The 18,930-nt window shown below is 42.8% G+C and overlaps 1 protein-coding gene across 5 annotated transcripts in view; it reads right to left on the minus strand.

Annotated features, from left to right (window-relative positions):
* Positions 1 to 16,739: 16,739 nt before the first annotated feature.
* RGSL1 (regulator of G protein signaling like 1) overlaps positions 16,740 to 18,930 on the minus strand; it is a 107,709-nt gene continuing 105,518 nt past the window's right edge. For all 5 annotated transcript variants that reach the window (XM_037825215.1, XM_037825220.1, XM_037825214.1 and 2 more), the window contains one exon: positions 16,740 to 18,070. The gene's annotated coding sequence lies outside the window, so the exon portion shown is untranslated. The remainder of the gene's footprint in view (positions 18,071 to 18,930) is intronic.

Raw genomic sequence — 18,930 nt, forward strand, 5'->3', positions numbered from 1 at the left:
ACATGTTGGAGAGAAGCTGAAGCCTAGAAAGGAATGTCCTGGGAGAAGGCCATTTTGAAACCAGAACTCTGAAGCAGATGCCAGCCACGTGCCTTCCCAGCTAACAGAGGTTTTCTAGATGCCATTGGCCATCCTCCAGTGAAGGTACTGTATTGTTGATGACTTACCTTGGACACTTTTTGGCCTTAAGACTGTAACTTTGTAACCAAATAAACCCCCTTTATAAAAGCCAATCCAGTTCTGGTGTTTTGCATTCTGGCAGCATTAGCAAACCAGAACACCCCCTTAAGGAAGTCCTCCAACCACCCTCACCCTCAACCCCAGTCTGAGTGTTGTTCTGGCTCCCTGGTACCCAGAGCCATATCAGAGCATGCATCTCTCCATCTTGTAGCTATGTTTTCCCCACTGGAGTCAAAGCTCCTTAGGGTGAATAACTATGAATTTTTGGGTTTGTATCTTCACCACCTAGTAAAGTGTCTGCCACATGGTAATGCTCAATGAATATTCATTGTATGATGAATGACCCATCTTTGTTCATGAATAATAATACTACATATGCATATTTTGTCATTTTTAGTTTTCAGAGCAATCTTGTAAGATAAGTGTTGTTACACTCATTTTTCAGATGAGAAAACTAAAGCTAGAAATATATTGATGTACTCAAGGACACATAGCTTGGAAGTGTCACCACCTTGGTTTAAACAGATTTTCTGATGTTAAGTTGGATGTTCTTTCTAATTATTCTCAGTGTGGTGGTGAAGATGGCACTTTGTAATTGGGGGAGCTTGTAATAAAACAGTGTCTTAGGATCTTTCTGAAAAGGAGGTGGTCCATTAATGGATAAATGAGTGTCACTAAATGAAGATAAGAAGTGCTGGAAGAAACAAACTTAAGGCTTTTCTCTGAGGTTTTAGGAGCAGCTAGATTGCATTAGGTCTGAAAATTAAACTTTTGTTTTCTGATTTGCTAATCGAAATGCCTATCTATGAAGCATATCCAATAAAACTTCAAATCATCTTATTAAACCTGATTTTCTCTGAGTGATGTTTCCACTTCAGAGAGTAGTGATATCGAGAGTAGAAAATGCTCAATGAACAATTACTGGGTAAGCTTTAAGAAAAGGCAACCTGATCTTTAATGATGGGAAAAGGGGCAAATTTTCAGCCCCCTGGTAATTCTGAAATAATGTGGGCCCTGGGGGTCCTTGCAAAGAGAGAAGGAAGGAAATGATCATTTTATTCTCCCTTATTCTCTGAGGGTCTGTTGACACCGCAAATCTTTCTCATTCAGCTATCATTACCACAAGTATTTCCTGAGCAGGTAGCTCATGTAAGGTATTGTGTCAGGGAAGGTGATTTTGTGCTTGGGTTTGTCAAGTTACCCAGAGAAGAGGGGAGGTTGCCTATCCAGAGTGTATAGGAAAAGGAACATAGGCGAGATGATGGTAAAAGTAATAAAGCTACCCCTTATTGAGCACCTCCTGTGTTCCAGTACCTACTGCTTTTACATAACATGTTTAGCCACCTCCATGACAATTCTATAAGATGAAGTTATTCCCATTTTATAGAAGAGGTGACTAAAGCTCAGAAGGGATTAGTAAATTGTCCAAGTTCACATAGGTAGTAAGTGGAAGAGCCGGGATGCAAATCCAGGTCATTGAGGCCAAAGGAGTGCCACAGAAGGTGAGTTCAGGCAGGCTGGATGGCACCCTATGTGCATGGAGTCAGGGCTTTCATCCATTCCTCCAGCAAAGCCATGAGGCCAAGGTTACTGATGACCTCCACAGTGCCACATCCAATGCTCACTTCTCTGTCTTAACCAACCTCTCAGCAACATTCAATTCAGCTGACTACTCTCTTGCTCCTGAAACTGTCTTCTTTGGCTTCTCCAATGCCACTCCTGCTTCTCCTCCTCACTGGTTGAGTCCCCACAATGTTCCTTGCCAGTTCCTCTGCTCAGCCTCTAAACAGAGTGCCTCAGACTTAATGCACAGGCAATTCTCTTTCTGCCCTCCCCAGATGATCATCATAACCAGGCAGGTGATACTTGGGTTTTGAAATGTATTTTCCTCCTCTTGGTAGTAACACCATCCAGCTAATTGCCCCCAAACTATTAGTCTCATTTCTTTTTCTCCCCCGTCTTCCACATATTGTCTATTAACAAGACCAGTTGGTTCTGCCTGCAAAATAGATCCCGAGTCTGTTCACAACCTTCCATCTCCCCACCATCATTTCTCATTTGGGCTGAAGCATGAGCCTCATAACTGACTGTCCTGCTTTTTACTTCTCCCCCTACGATCCATTCTCCACAAAATGACCTCTAAATAATGTAAATCTGATCAGGTCACTTCCTTAAAACCCTCAGATGGCTCTCCATGACAGAACAACGCGGACTGTTTACCTCCATGAACTGGCGAAGCCCATAGTTCTGTGCCCATAGCCTTTCCTGTTCCTGTCTCGTCCCCACGCTGGCCTTATCTCTGCTCCTCAGGAAGGCCGGGATCCTTCCCTCCTCACAGCCCTTGCTTTCTTTTCCCTCTTCCTGGAGGCTTATCCTGCCAGTCTTTGCATGCTAGCTCCTTCTCATCTTCTCAGCTTCAGCTACAATATCACTTTCTCAGGTCAACCTTCTTTACCAAATGATGTTCTCAAATCTCATTATTTTTAATGACATCAAAGCACTAATCACTAAAGGAAATTATCAAATTTATGTGTGTACAGATGATTTTTTAAATCTCTCTCTCCTCCCCGTGATGAGAATATAAGCCCCACAAAAGCACCAGTGCTATCTTCTTGTTCACTATCATATCCCACCCCTAGTATCTAGCACAGTGACTGGAACAAAGCAGATTTCAACAAATATTTACTGAGTGGAGAAATAAGTGCTTGTGTGATTTCAGTACCTCACTGTGATATGGTTAGCTAGTTATAAGCTTTCCTCTTTCTCTAAAATATGAGCATCCTGAAGGCCAGAGTTGCACTGAGTTGATTCCCTTCCCTAGGGGCTCTGCCATATGGGTCCCTCAGTAAATGAAGAGGCTGTAAGACCCAAAGAAACAACAGTTTAAGGGTGGAGCACAAAGCATCCACGAAGGGGAGGTTATTTGGATGCTTTCTGGAACCCCTCATGTGATTTTGTGTAGGCATCTGCCCATAGGAGAAGCAATTGTTGGGCCCTTAACTCCCCCTGGCCTGCGGGGATGTAAGAGCCAGGCCTATGGACTTACAATCTGTAATTCCTCCAACCAAGCCCAGCTCCCTCTAAAGTTTCAGTTTCCAGATGAAATTTCTTTCTTCTGGTGCCATCTTGCTCTTGCTTGCGGCCAGAGCTCTGCCGTGTGTGTTACGTTCTGCAGTGTGTGGCATGTGTGCCCACCTCTCCAGGTCTGGGAGGGCCAAGGCCATATTCCCTGGCATATTATAGGCACACAGAAAATGCTTCTTGAACTTCGGTGGGAGTGAATAGAACCTTTCAATTTGGATTTATGGAGGGTACCTGCTGGAGCTGCAGCCTGGGAGAGGGATAAGTCTTGGAACTGCCTCCACTGACCTTAGGAGGCAATTTGCTTCAGGTAAAGGAGAGCAGAATCTCCCTCTAGAGGAGAGCCTGAGAAATTCAGCTTCCCTTTTTCCTTTCTGTGGGGTTCTCAGGATTGCCAAAAATGCCAAGAAGAGTGCCTGGCATACACTAGGCACTGAATTTTAGTTGTTGCTGTTGTTGATTTTCACCTAGCATGTAATAAGCGTGCAGCAAATGTTTAATTCCCCTTCTCTCTTCTCCTAAGGCAGGGAATAGAAATAGCAACAACAACAAAAATAATGAGTGGTGCAAAGTCTCATTTCTTCCACATGTTTTTTTAATGTGTGCAATCTTTTAATTGCTTTATGCTTGTTTGTACTTACAGCATGAATTAGAGCAAGACTTAGAGCAAGAGAAGGGGCTAACAACAGAAGAGAAATGGGTAGGGAAAAAAACAACCACTGACAAGATTAGATTTTCATAAACAATATTTATCTCTATTATTTATGAGGACAAATACGTATACCTTACTATTTTAGTTACTAATATTGAGCTATGAAAATTTAACATGAGAACTTGAAGTATTTGGTGGATACAGAAAGGGAGAACCAGAGCAATAAAAAGTAAAAACCCAGAGATTTTCATTCTTTTTTCTCATGAAAATTCTTTCTTCTTTTGGAGTATTAGGTTTTTTTTTTTTTTTTTTTTTTTTTAAGATTTTAAAATATTGAGATGATTAGTAATTTGTTTAGCTGTTTTAACAGAGACCAAACAACATAACTTAAACAAGCTGGACATTTCAAATTTCTTTCATGTTAAAGCCAAAGTTGACCAGTAGTCCAGGAAATGAGCAGTTATGCACCATGAGTCAGTTGGAGGACAGTTTTTTCCTACCTTAAGTTGTTTAAAACATTGGAGATAGTTCAGTGAATAAACCAGATCAATATCTTTGCCTTCATGGGGGTAAGGGCAGGGGGTAGACAGAAATAAGCATAAGCAAAGTTATAGTGTGCAAGAAGCAAGTATAGAGGGACGATCAGGAGTTTAGTTTTGGAGATGCCAAACACGAGACTCCTATGAGGCATTTACTTGTCATGTAGCCTTATAGGTGCATATCAGGAGTTCAGGTAAAGATTGGCTGGAGATAAGTTGTGAGTCCTCAACTGATAGGTAGTCTTTAAAGCCTTGAGATTCAAAGAGATCATTGAAAGAATGAGTGTAGATAAAAAGAAGGAAGGAAGAGAAATAGACCGAACAGCTAACTTCCTTTTAATTTTCCCCATCCTTCTGCCTACAATCCTGTGGCCAGAACCTAGTTACGTGACCTTACTTAGCTGCAGGGAAGCTCTACTTAGGTAACCAGGGCTCAGCTGAAACTTAGGGGGTTCTACTACTAAACACAAGGTAAGGAGGGTGGATATTGATGGACAAATAGCAATGGCTGCCAAACTAGTGTTTTCATAATGCACGTGAAGAAAAGAGGAAGCATGGGGCAGAGAGAGAAGTGACAAGAATAGAAGAATGAGAAGAAAAGGTGTGGGGAGAGAAAAGTGGGGAAACAGGAGAGAAGGGAAATATGAAGGGGCGAATGCAGAGGAGATAGAGCATATGACAAAAAAGGGTGAAGTAGGAAAAAAGGAAAGAAAAAAAGATTAAGGAAAGGTAGAGGAGAGAGGGAAAAGGAATTGAGAAGTGCAGCAAAAAAAGAATGGAAAGGAGATTAAAATACAAGGAAAGAAGAGAGAAGGCAAATACATTCTAAAAAGGGAAAATCTGCTGGTTACCCATGTTTGCATGGAAATAAATGGTTTGCATCTTACCAGTTTTTTCATATTTGCATTCCCTTAACTGATATGCAGTGAACACATGTGTGTGTTGGGCACTGGGCTCCCAGAAAGGAGGGACACACAGCACCCGCTCTCAGAGTGCTCTCGGGTTCTTCAGGGTGCCAGATCTGGAAACCAGTGTTGACAATTTAGCATGATAGGTGTGGTCACAGAGGCAGAGACTGCAGCAACAGAAAGAAGCTAGAGATCACATCTGCTGGGATGTGAGCACTAGGTAAAGCCCCACAGGAAAAAGCAAGTCTTGAAGGTGGAGTGAAATTTCCCCAAGTAAACAAGTGGGGAGTGCCTTTGAGGCAGAAGATTCATCTTATGCAAAGGCATGGGACTTGCTGTAACTGGAGCGTAGGGGACATGCAGGGGGCTGGTGGGTGATGAGATTGATGGAGGAGGCAAGTCTAGGTCATATGGGGTCTTTACTCTGTGTTAAAGACTTTTGGTTTGATCCTGAAGGCAACAGGGAGATCACTAGAGGGAGGACCTTCAGTCTGGAAGGGGCATTGTCACATTTGCATTTAGGAGGAACCTAGTGGCAGCATTACAAAGGAGACAGGAAACAGACCTATTAGCTACTATACTTGGGTCTCAAGGAGTAGGAAATATAGGACTTCTAAGTATCATAAGTCTTGATTTAACCAAAAAATTCCCTCTGCTCTCTTCACTTCTTCTATAGCAATATCATTCAGGGCAGCCCCTCAATCTCCACCTACACCCCTGGTATGGGAAATGCTACTTCTGTCCTTCATAAGGTGGTGAGGCCCAGACATGAGCAGAGTCCCACTAAGGCTGTCCAGGTTCTACTTGCTGCTATCCAGCAAGATGGCCAAAAGAATGTACAAGACCTGTTGGAGTCAGGGCAGACTAGTATGGCTGGACCCCCCTTCTTTGAGCTGTGCAAGCTGATGAGGAAGACATCGCAAAATTGCAGCTAAAGAAAGATACTGACCCTTGTGTAACTGAAGACAATGGTACCACTTCCTTAGCATAGCCACCATCTCTGGAAACACAAGTCCTGTTGGAGCTATGTCTACAGGTAGGCTCAAAAGTTGATGAGGCAGATGAGAATGACTTCATCAAAGCTGCATGGTATGAAAAGGAGAGGGTCTTGAACTTCTTCATGAAAAGGGAGCAGATGTGAATTTGTAAACTGTGTCCCCCAAAGGAAAGATTGAAATGAGAATTTGTGGATGCACAGCCTTCATATATGCAGCCAACAATGGTCTGTTAGCAACGGTAGCAATGCTTGTTGACATCATGTGGGCCAGAGTGGACATCAGAGGCAACTTGGGATAGGACTGCCCAGATCCATGGCAACACTGAACCAACTGACCAGTTCCTGCTGGGTGGGAGTGCAGATGCTAATGTGAGAGACCTTAATGGTGCTGCTTCCCTTATCCTTCTAATACCAAATGGAAGTTTAGGTTTGGTAAAGTTTGTCCTGGAGGCAAAGGATGTGAATGTGCAAGACAGTGAAGACATCAAAGCTGTGGAGTTGGCCATGACAGAAAGATGGAAGTGGCCAGGTTGCTGTGTGAGAAGTGGACTGACCTCAGGTGTGGAAACCTCCATGCCAAAGCCATCCAGGTTTACCTTAAGCCCCTAGCCTAGATACTCCTTAAATATGGGGCCACTAAGGATGTTTCTGATCCTCATCAAAATTACATTCCCACTAACCAGTGTTAGAAAAAGGAGCTGCAGCTGATACATAGCTAAAAGCATCTCAGGATAAGGGATCTGAAGCTCATGGTCCATGGACGTAGAGAGCCAAAACTCAGGATGGACCTGGAGTCTACCTGGGGTTCTATGCAGGTAACCAAGTTACTGTGAAGTAATTTGGTACAAAAATTCCAAGAGGCATTTGAAAGGCCAGATGTGCTAACAAGTGCCAGAAGCATAGCCATTTGGTGAAGCTCTATGGTAAATGACAACAGGAAATCTTGGTCGTATCTCAGCTACTCGCTCTGTGAGAGGAATCTGGAGAAGCACTTCCAGAGGGGCAGAAATCAGCCCAGTGGGAAGAAGATCCTGCAGGAGCTGTTGGAGGCAGTGCAAGAGATACACATATCCGGATTTGCCAACCAGGACCTGCAGCCAAGCAATCTTTTGATAAATTTGAATACCCATGCTTGTTGCTGTTTAAACCTACTTGCAATTGACTAAGAGAATTTAGAAAACAATACCATCAACACTAATCTTGGATCCAACTTATGGCTATGTTTTAGCAAAATAAAGTTCATTTTCAGGTCTTAAAATCTTTGCCAAGCTCGTTGGAGGACCAAAGCTGTGAAAGGAGCCAGGGCTTCAAGATCTAGGGTAGGATGGGATGGGACTGGTTGTGTTGGATGTAGAGTAAAGGAAGGGGTCTAAAGACAGCCCAGGGGCCAAATAAAGTACTAAACCAAGTACCGATGCCAAACAGACTGGAAAAATTGACGAATAACCAGCCTGAAGCTTTGGGTCTGTGTTATAGATTGAATTGCGCCTTCCAAAATGATAGGTTGAAGTCCTAGCCCCAAGTCCAGTGAATGTGACCTCATTTGGAAACAGATCTTTGCAGATGTAGTCAAGTAATATGACGTCACACTGAATCAGGGAGGGCCCCAATCCAATATGACTGACATCCTTATTAGAGGAGGAGGAAGGACACAGACACAGAGAGAAGAATGCCATGTGAAGTCAGAGACACACAGGAAGAGGACTGCCTCGAGGAGGAGGCAGAGATTGGAGTTATGTTTCCACCAACCAAGTAACAACTGGAGCCACCAGAAGCTAGGAAGAGGCGGGGAAGTTCCACGGGCAGAGGAGGAAGATGGGTTCCCACCCTGGGCAAGATCTGGCAGCTGTGCCTGTGAGTGGAGGCTCTTGGCTGGTACTTGCCTCACGCTGCTCCAAAATGAGTGGGGGAGATGTAGAGATAACATCCTTGATCAAGCTACCCCACAAGGTGGTTGCTACAGGATTACTTCCCCTCAGGTTCTACCTGTTAGTTACCAAGACTTGCCATTTCACTCGCTGGGTATATGTCTTTCAAATGTAAAAGGGTCAGCCCTCTTCCTCCTCCTCCCTAGCTTCCTTTTTTGTTATCTTTTTTGGGTAAATAGAAGGGGATTGAGGAACAAATGGCATTAAAAACAAAACAAAACAAAAAAAACTTGGATCCTACAGGATAGGAACAGATAATTGACACAATTCTTAAGCATTTAAAAGCATGTTTAACTTTACTCATAAGAGAAACAAGTTTCCTAAGAGAAAAAACCTGCTAGTTTTCATCTATCAGTTGGCAAAGATAAAAAGTTTAGTAATTCCATATGCTGGCAAAAGTAAGTGGAGAAAAGAACTAATACATGTCTCCAGTGGGAGTATAAATGGTTACAGCATCTGTAGAAGGAGATTTGGTGACATCTACTTAAATTACAGGTGCACAAGCCATTTGACCTTGCAGTTCTCCTGGGCTTGAAGTGGCTGCTGGGGACTAGAGTGACAAGGACACTTACCAGTCCCTGAATACCCTTTTTACACTTTACATCAGTGCCAAGAACAAATATTACCTATTTAAAAAATAGTTTTAAAGCCCATCTCTACCTTTTTCTTGGAGCCATTTCACCTGCAATGAAAAAAGCCCTGGGAATCTTAGATAAGGTTTTGAAAATTCAAACCCAATAAACCAGGTTAGCTACCTGGTGCAGGTGTGGAGGAACCAGTGTAGCATGAGTGTTGTAAATTTATATTTTAGGCTCTGTGGTAGATTGAATTATGAACCCCCACAAAGTCTTAATCTGCATTCTGTGGGTGTGAACCCATCGTAACTAGGGCCTTCTGAAGATGTTATTTTGGTTAAGATGTGGGCCAATTGAATCAGGGTGGGCCTTAATCTGTATTACTGGGTGCCTAATAAAGAGAAGAAACTGGAAGCCAGAATAAGAGAAAGCTACAGGGAGGAGTCGGAAACCAGAGGTCAGCAGAAACTGGAAGAGCAGACACAGAGAGCGAGAGTTGGCCATGTGTTGGAAGGCAAGAGATGAAAGCCTGGAATCGGATTGCAGCAGCCAGCACCAGAATGCCGCAGACTCCCAGGGGAGAGCCCCACCTTGTGGACACCTCGAATTTGGACTTCTAGCCTCCAAACCCATGAGACAATTCCCACTGTTTAGCTATCTGTCATAGCCGTCTGGCAAACTAAGACAGGTTCCTAAGAACTTTGAAAAGAAACCTTCCAACTCATCACTCACAGGAACACCCACACTGTTCTGAGTATTCTCTCCTTTCTTGGATGCCAGAGAGTAGAGATTTACCTGTGTGTGGGCTCAAACAAAAACATACTGGTAAATCTTATAATATATAACAAGATCTGAATTACTAAAGAAAATGAATCTATATTTCAAATCCCTTGTTGAAGTGATTCATTTGGACCCTTCTCTCTCTCTCTCTCTTTAAATTCAGTTTTATTGAGATATATTCACATACCATACAACCATGCATGGTGCACCATCAACTATTCACAATACCATCCTAAAGCTGTGCATTCATCACCCCAATCCACTTTTGAACACTTTCCTTACACCAGAAAGAATAAGAATAAGAATAAAAAATAAAAATAAAAAAGAACTCCCAAATCACCCCCCCCATCCCACCCTATCCTTCGTCTAGGTTCTGTCCCCACTTCTCCACTCATCTATCCACATGCTGGACAAAGGGAGTGTGATCCACAAGGTTTCCACAGTCACACCGTCACCCCTTGCAAGCTACATTGTTATACAACTGTCCTCAAGAGCCAAGGCTACTGGATTGGAGTTTGGTAGTTTCAGGTATTTACTTCTAGCTATTCCAATATATTAAAACCTAAAAAGTGTTAGCTATATAGTGCATAAGAACGTCCACCAGAGTGACCTCTCGACTCCAATTGAAATCTCCCAGCCACTGAAGCTTTATTTCATTTCATTTCTCATCCCTCTTTGGTCAAGAAGAGGTTCTCAATCCCACGATACCGTGGACCCTTCTCTTTTGCTATTGTATAGACATGATTTGTACCCATCTAAAATCTCTTTATGAAGAATTGTACCTCTTGCCTCATCCTGATAAGGGGTGGGCCTGGGTGGCCGTGTTTTCACCCAGTCACCCACAGTTCCCTGGTCATAGCTGGCTGGTTCACAAGAGGATTACTGACCCAAGGGAAATAGATCTATTGGCTGACCAACAGAAGTGAGGCCAGGGTCACCTTTCATGCAGTTGCAGAAATGGCTGAGTATCAAACCCAGGCTTCATTAAAGACTGCAAGGTAGTTGATTAAATGTTCAGTCCTGCTAGGTCTCTTATGCTAAGGAAATGGAGTGAAAAGATATGTGGATCAGAGCTACAGCAGCTAACTTACAGCCTCTGTCCTGTAATATGAAAAGAAATAAATGTTTATTGTTGTAAGCCACTTTGATTTTGGTATAGTCGTTTCCACAGCGAAGCTGACTAATTCATATAATAAGCCAGTTCACAGATCTAGAGCACCTTAGGGAGGGCTCATTCAGAGAGGGAGTCTGATATATATATGATGAATCTTTCCCTAATCCTCCCCCAAAAGAACCCGGTCATTTATAGGGTGACTGCGCTGGGGAAGGTGAACTTTTAGGTTTTTAGATACTGGCTTTGAGCATATATTGATCTCCAAAGACCATAATACACTGGCCAGAGTAGGGGCTAATGGAGGTCTGGAGATGGATAGAGTTGGGGGATAAATCCATTCCTAGTCCAAATAGTGGGATTAGGTGCATTTGATGACTGGAAGAATTCCCATATTCATTCCCATTGGAGTGAGGGCTCTCGGAGTGGAAAGGCCAGTGGAAGCCCTCACTCCCCCATGCCTATCCCTGAGGGAATTGCAGAGATTAGTGTCACCTGTATACACTTGAGAGAAGCAGGAGCTGCAATTCCTACCACATCCCCATTTTACTTACATTCCTGATCTGTGCAAAAGCTACATTAAGTGATGATGAGTGACAGTATTCCATTAAAAATGAAATGCAAATGGACCCCAGCAGGTCCAGAATTCACAAATACATTTCCAAAGGAGGTAGCTCAGATTCCCATGGTACCTGCTAGTACTGCTCCACTGCCTCTCCTATAATCTATACCAATGACTTCACAGGGAGCTACCTCTGACCAATTAAAGGAGGAAGGAGAAACACTTCCCAGGTTCACAAATGAATCTGCATGTAATGCTAGCACCAGCTGGAAGTACACAGCCACTACATACAACCTCACTCAGGGATGGCACTAAAAAACAATAAGGAAGGGAAATCTTTTTAGAAGTTACAACTTTGGGTGATGCTTCTGGTTGCCCACTTTGAGAAAAGGCTTAAGGAGAAAAGTGGTCTTTGATAGCTTCATCACAATCTGGTATAATCCAATGTCGCAGTTCATCTTGTAAATCTTTTGCTCCAGAACTGAAATCAACCATTTCTCTAAGGAGCCCTAGATAATAATAAGGGAAAAAATCTGAGCAGGGTCATCAGAGGCTGCACACTATGAGGGAAATAGACTTTGCAGAAGTAGTTCAGCCAAGTCACTAAACAATTAAACAAATGACTAAACAATCTCCAGGCATATGAGTATTCAGAGTTGCAACAATGTATCACTTAAAATGTCCAGTTTTCAACAACAACAAAATAACACACACAAAGAAACAGGAAAGTGTGCAATAACAACTTCCCTTAAAGGGGCCTAGATGGTGGACTTAACAAAGACTTGAAAGCAGCTATTATAAATATTTCCAAAGAACTAAAGAAAACCATGTTTAAAGAACTAGAGAGGCATATGATGAAAATGTCACATAAATAGAGAATATCAATAGAGAGTTAGAAAAGAATCAAATGGAAATTCTGGACTTAAAGTACAACCACCAAATATAGATTATACAGTCTGAAGAACAGAGATTGATAAGCTGATCCCAAAATTTATATGGAAATTCAAGGGGCCCAGATGTGACAAAGTCTTGAAAAAGAAAAACAAGTTGGAGGACTCAGACTTCCTGATTTCAAAACTTACTACAAAGCTGTAGTAATCAAAACAGTGTGCTATTGACATCAGGACAGACATACAGATCAAAGGAATTGAGGGTACAGAAATAAACCTCACATTTATCATCGGCTGATTTTTGATAAGGGTGCCAAGACAATTCAGTGGGAGAAGAAGTCTTTTCAACAAATAGAGCCAGTATAATTGGATAAACTATACACAAAAATTAACTCAATATAGCTCATAGACCTAAATGTAAGAGCTGAAACTACAAAACTTTTACAAGAAAACAAAGGAGCAATTCTTTGTGACTTTGGGTTAGGCAATGGTTTTTTTAGATATGACACCAAATGTACAAGTGACAAGAGAAAAAATAGATTAATTGGACTATATCAAAGTGAAAATCTTTGTCCTGCAAAAGATATCAAGAAAGTGAAAAGGACAACCCACAAAATGGGAGAAAATATTTGTAAATGATATGTCTGATAAGGGACTTACATCCAGAATAAAGAATTCTCATGATTCAACAATAAAAAGATAAAGAACCCAATTAAAAACATCAAAGGATCTGAACAGACATTTCTCTAAACATGATGTTAAATGGCTAATAAGCATATGAAAAGAAGTCCATCATCATTAGGAAAACACATCTAAACCATAATGAGATTCCACTTCACACCCACTAGGATGGCCATATATATAAAAAAAATAGACAATAACAAGTTTTAGTGAGGATGTGGAGAAATTAGAACGCTCATAAATTGCTGTGGGGGAATGAAATGGTGGAGCTGCTTTGGAAAACAAATTTGGCAGTTCCTTAAATGTTAAACATAGAGTTTGACCTTATATACAAAGGAGAAATGAAAATATACATCCACACAAAAATTTGTAGAGGAATGTTCATGGCAGCATTATTCATAATAGCCAAACAAATTGGAAACAAACCAAATGGCCATCAGCTGAAGAATGGATACATAAAAAGTGGCAAATCCATAAAATTGAATACTATTCAGCAATTAAAAAAAAGAATGAAGAACTGATATATGTTACAATGTAGACAAACCTTTTGAAACATTAGGCTAAATGAAAGAAGGCAGACACAAAAGGCCACATATTATATGATTCCATTTATATGAAATGTTCAGAATAGGTAAATCTATGGAAACACAAAGTAGTTCAATGGTTGTCTAGGGCTGCAGGAGGTTAGTGGGGAAGAGTGCGGAGTGACTGCTGAGAGGATGGTGTTTCTTATTGGGGAGACAAATGTTCTAAAATTAGATTGCACTGATGGTTACTAAAAATAACATTGTTATACACTTTAATTGGGTGAATTGTATGATAGGTTAATTAAATCTCATTAAGGCTGTTAAATTAAAAAAAATAAACATTATGTGACATTGCTTACATCTCAGTGTATGGAGTACTTGTTACAACCACCTTATTTTATTTTTTAATTTAATAAAGGAGAAATGTTAATTCATAAATTTAAAATCCTTAAATTTGTAAGTGATGATATAACTACAATGTCATAGAGATTGGGTTAAAAACTGAGGGACTATGAAGGTGCGTGGATTAGTCACTGTGAAGGTTTGAAGCTGTATGTATCCTGGAAAATCATGTTATTAAAGCTAATCAGTTCCTGTGGGTGTGGACCTAGTGTGGGTAGGTCCTTTTGATTAGGTTATTTCAGTTGAAACATGCCCTTGTGGGTCTTAGTCTTCCTACTGGTGTCCTTTATAAGAGGATGAAATAGAAAGAACAGAAGCTAAGAGAGAAACACACAGATGCTGAGAGAGAAAGATGCAGAAGCCGAGAAAGCCACAGACAGAGAAGCCAGAAGCTGAAAGCGGCAAAACCCGGAAGAGACCAGGAGATCCGCCATGTACCCTGCCATGTGGCAGAGGAGCTGAGGATGCCTGCTGACAGCCTGTCTTCAGAGACCAGGTATTGTCTTTATGATGCCTTGATTTGGACATTTTCACAGCTCAGAACTGTAAGCTTGTAAGTTAATAAATCCCCATTGTAAAAGCCAACCTGCTTCTGGTATATTGCATTTCAGCAACTTTAACAAACTAAAAACGGTTACAAACATGCTTCATTGGGAGGAACAAAAAATTATGTATACATTGTTTAAAGTTAATAAAATACATTTGTTTTCATGCTCTTGGAACAGACCCAGGAGTCACCGCAGACTAAAAGGATTGCACTGGTCTTGAAGTGAAACCAGAGAAATGCTGAATTGTCATCTGGAAGGCAACTAAAGCAAAATCTAAAACTGTCCACTTCCCTCACTTCAGTTGTGGCATAAGCACACAAGGAGGATGGCAGGGACCGGTTCCCTTTCCTGGTGCATGACGATACATGTTGTAGAGGCAACATTTCTTTTAATAAGACCTAAAGAACTGGAGCCAGTGCAGAGAGGGCTGCCTATGATACCCGAGAAGGCAGGGCCCCCCATGCCCATTCCCACTGCCTGCCTCCCTCCTTTGCTGGCATTAAAGGGTATGGCGTATATTAGAAGTTTTCAAGCCTGGCTATGCCTTGGAATCACTTGGGAAGCTTTTTTAAAATACTGATGCCTGGGCCTCCCTCAGAACAATTAAATCAGAATCTTGGGTGGAGCCTAGACTTCAGCACTTTAAAGATCTCTCAGGTGATTCCAATGGGCAGCCAGATTGGGCGACCTCTGGTATACAGCACACAGAAGCAGAAAAGAGTCGTGGTTAGTAGTGTGAGCTTTGGAGACAGCCTTCCAGGGTTCAAATCCCAGATTTGCAATTACCAGCATTATAACCTTGGATATATTACTAAAACTTCCTATGCTTTGGTCTTCTAACCTCTCAAATGTAGACAATAGTAGTATCTAGCTGATAGGTTTGCTGGAATGATTAAATAAGATGACACATAAAGTGTTTAGCACAGAGTCTCGTACATCGTAAGTGTTCAATAAATGTTAGTTATTACAATCTGTGACCATGTAATTATCATCCTCTCCTCCCACTAGCCCTCCCTATTGTCCTTGGAGGACATAAACTCAACTGCTTGTGGTTCTTGGATCATTCCTGGCTCCCTTATACCTCCAGACGTAGACGTGTGCTATTCCTATAGCCTGAGCTATCTCCCAGTGCCCCTGCCCTTCTTGCTAGTTTGTCCAGCTGCTATCTGTCCTCCCTGACTCAGCCCAAGTACGTTTCCTCTAGGAAGCTCCCCGACTCCAGCAGAGTGTGTGTGTGCGCTGTTCCAATCCCATTCTCCACCATTCTCCACCCATGGACTATATCTGTGAGCCTCCTCGCCCTCTGGCTGATGATGAGTGGGTTTGGCCAGTGGGAAGCCTCAGTGGGAAATCAAAGAGAGGGAGAAGGAGACGGAGACGGCCAGGTGCTTATTATCCAAGCTCCCTCCTTCTGGGGTTGCCTGGGGCTGTGAAGTCACAGCTTGTGGCAAGGTGATCCTACATTCACAATTCTCTCCTTCTGGGATCAGCTACCACTCTCTCCCCCATCCTTAGGGCCTCAGGGTAGTGTTGCAGCTGTCTCTAGCTCCAGGCTGCTGCGTCTTCCTGAGCCCACTATAAAATGGTCCCTTCATTAAACCGACCTCCAGAGTCTCCTCATTTGAGGGTGTGTTTCTCTCCTGCTGGGGCCTTTCCTGTGTCCCCCTGTGTCTTCCGTCCTTCCCCACGCTCTATGAATCACATGGATTGCTAGTCCTCAGGGTAGAGTGGGTGTCATTTCCAAGTATCTAGGACAGATGATAGCTGCAAACAGAATCATAATGTCTCATAGCAACAGTATTATAATTGGCATTGAATTTCTCAAAGGAGGCCATCGAAAGCCCTTTAAAATCAAGAGGCCCTGTTTTATACCCATCTTTCTTCTCCCCTAATCATGTTGCCCAGAGAACTTCCCGTAGTCCCTTGGGCTTTGTCCCTTGGGTTTCCCCTTACTTGCAGGAATTCAGTGCTCGCTGAGTCATCCACAGAAAGTCCAGTGGGGGTGGGTGGGTCTTAGGGTGCAGGACTTTTGAAAGGTAGTCCCCCCTCCACTAAAGCAGACCCCCCATCATCTCTACCGGGACCCCAGTCCCAATCCCAGTGTTGGCATCACTAATCAAATTTCCCAGGTCAATCCTCTCTCTTGTGGGTTGCCCGATCAAATAGAGGGGGCACAGTTAAATGTGCATTTCTGGTAAACAATGAGTAATATTTTAGTATAAATATAATATTTGGGCTTATTCATACTAACAAATTATTTGTAGTGCTTCTCTGAAATTCACAGTTAACTGGGAATCCCTGTATTTTCACTTGCTAAGTCTGGCAACCCTACCTCTCTTCACCCTCTCTATGTACCTGTTCCCACTCACACCCACCCAAACACACATTTTGGCAATTCTCTGGGAAAAATAGCCAGTATAGACTGCCTAATTCCCCTCTGACATTTAAGTGAAGTATCAAGTCTTTCTAAACAGACTCTCTGCGTGGCCCCAAGGAGACATTGGATTTTGAAGCTGTTGACTAGATATGTAGCCTGGGCTGTGACCCACCGTCTTTATGCCTCATTACCTTGTCCACAGAGTGAGGCTGATGATTCCTATCCCTGCTGTCACATATAGTAAGTGCTCAATAAATGTTGCTGATATTTTAAGGTATCCACCAGGGAGTTAGGGTGTGCAGGTAGAGGGCACAAGATGAAGTCTTTTTTCCCCCTTTATTAACAGTAAACATCTATAAAACCTCCAAAGGACTATGTGTGCATTAGGAGTTAAATAGATTTTTTGGATGTCCTGGCCCCATGGATTTTATAGCTTCTTGGAGAAGATGCATTTGGAATTTCCCTAGGAATTAACTCTTCAACTACACCACTCTTGGTCAATCACTTACTTCCTTCATGTTCTGGGAAGGTTAGGAAAAGGTGAGAAGAGGGGTGGTGACTGACATCCGTGCCCCCGACTCTGCCTGGCTCTGTGCTGCGTGCCCTTGGCCTGTGTCACCTCAAGTTCATCCCCAAACAGCCCTGTGAGGTTGGGATCCTCATCTCCATTTCACACACAAGGGTGTTGGGACTTGGAGAGATTAAGTAATTTGCTAATGATCACAAAATTACTAAGAAGTGGAGAGATTTGAAAGCATCCAGCCTCGTGGTAAAACTTGAGCTTGGAAGGCACGGCAGCGGGGCCTCCCGGCTGGGACTCAGCATCAATCAGGGGATGGTCCCTGTGACGGGGCTGCTGGACGAGATGGACCGGCCCACGGGCCTGATCCAGGATGGGCTGTACTCTCCTTTATACTCATTGCTCAAACTGAAAATGCCAACAGGAGCCCTGGGGGCAACTTCGAAGAACACTGACACACCGATTTCCCTGTGCTCCTTTCTTTAAGGAGAGGATGGGAGGCCCACAGATCGGGATATGGACATCCTTTATTCTAGCTGATGTTCGTGCATCCCTGACGGAGGTGTAGGGATAGGACTGGTCCCCCAGGTATGGCGCATGTGGGCCACCCCCTCCACTGTGGCGACTTGGTTCAGCCGGTGGCACTCACAATAGAGGGACAGACGACTTTTCATACTTCTGTGGAAAGATGTTCATGTCTGCTTGACACAAGTATCTGAAAAGGAGGGCAGCACTCCCTCAGTCTCTCACTCCATCTGTTCTCCTCTGCCTCTTTCTGTAACTCTTGAGTCTGAAAGGGTTGTAAGAGGTTCCTAAAAAAAATGAGTTCTTAAATCATGATGAATTACTGGAAATGCAACAATTTTTTTTCCCTAAAGAAAACAGCATTTGGTATTTCTTCTTCAGAGTGCTAGTCACAATTATAATTGACCATTGATTTGATTTTCTGGTTAACAGCATTGTCTATTATAGTTGTCTATAGGATCAGTGAAGGCTTAAACTCAATCTTCCGTTTTCTCTACTAAGTTCTCAGCATCCAGCCCAGTACATCGACTCATGCATTTGATGCATATTTCTAGGGCAATAATTATGTGCATACGACCATGCTAGGCACTGGAGGTCCAAAGGAAAACAGGACATGGTTCCTGTTTTCCAAAAGTATATAGTCTAGTAAGTAAGGCAGAGACATGAACAAGTATTTTCAAAGGGAGAAAAATGTGTCACAGAAACAGAGGGTGAGAGGAGAGAGGAAAAATCCAGGAGGTATCACAGGGTGACTGACACCTGATTTCACCAGGTAGAGAAGAAAGGGAAGAGTGTTTCGCTGGAGGCTGGAGTGCATGAGGGAGGGGCAAGAGGTGAACCTGGAAACCTACATTGGGGTCAAACTGTCATGGCCTTGTATGCCATGCTAAGGAGTTCAGAGGTTTTTTCAACCAAGAAAAGAAATGGAATAAAGGCATTTCACATTGAGGAAATAACAAAATCACATTTGGTGGTGGAGTGTGGGATCAACTAGATGTGCGTTGGGTAGGGCTGGAGAGGGGAGCAAGGAGACCACAGCAACGAGCTTACTCCAAAGTGCCAGGGATAGAAGATGAGGAACTGAATTGGGGCAGTGCAGGGGGTATAGAGAGGAGGAGAGAGACATTTCCAAGGAGAATGGGCAGAA

This window comes from Choloepus didactylus, chromosome 2 (genome assembly GCF_015220235.1).
Source record: "Choloepus didactylus isolate mChoDid1 chromosome 2, mChoDid1.pri, whole genome shotgun sequence".
Lineage (NCBI taxonomy): Eukaryota > Metazoa > Chordata > Mammalia > Pilosa > Megalonychidae > Choloepus > Choloepus didactylus.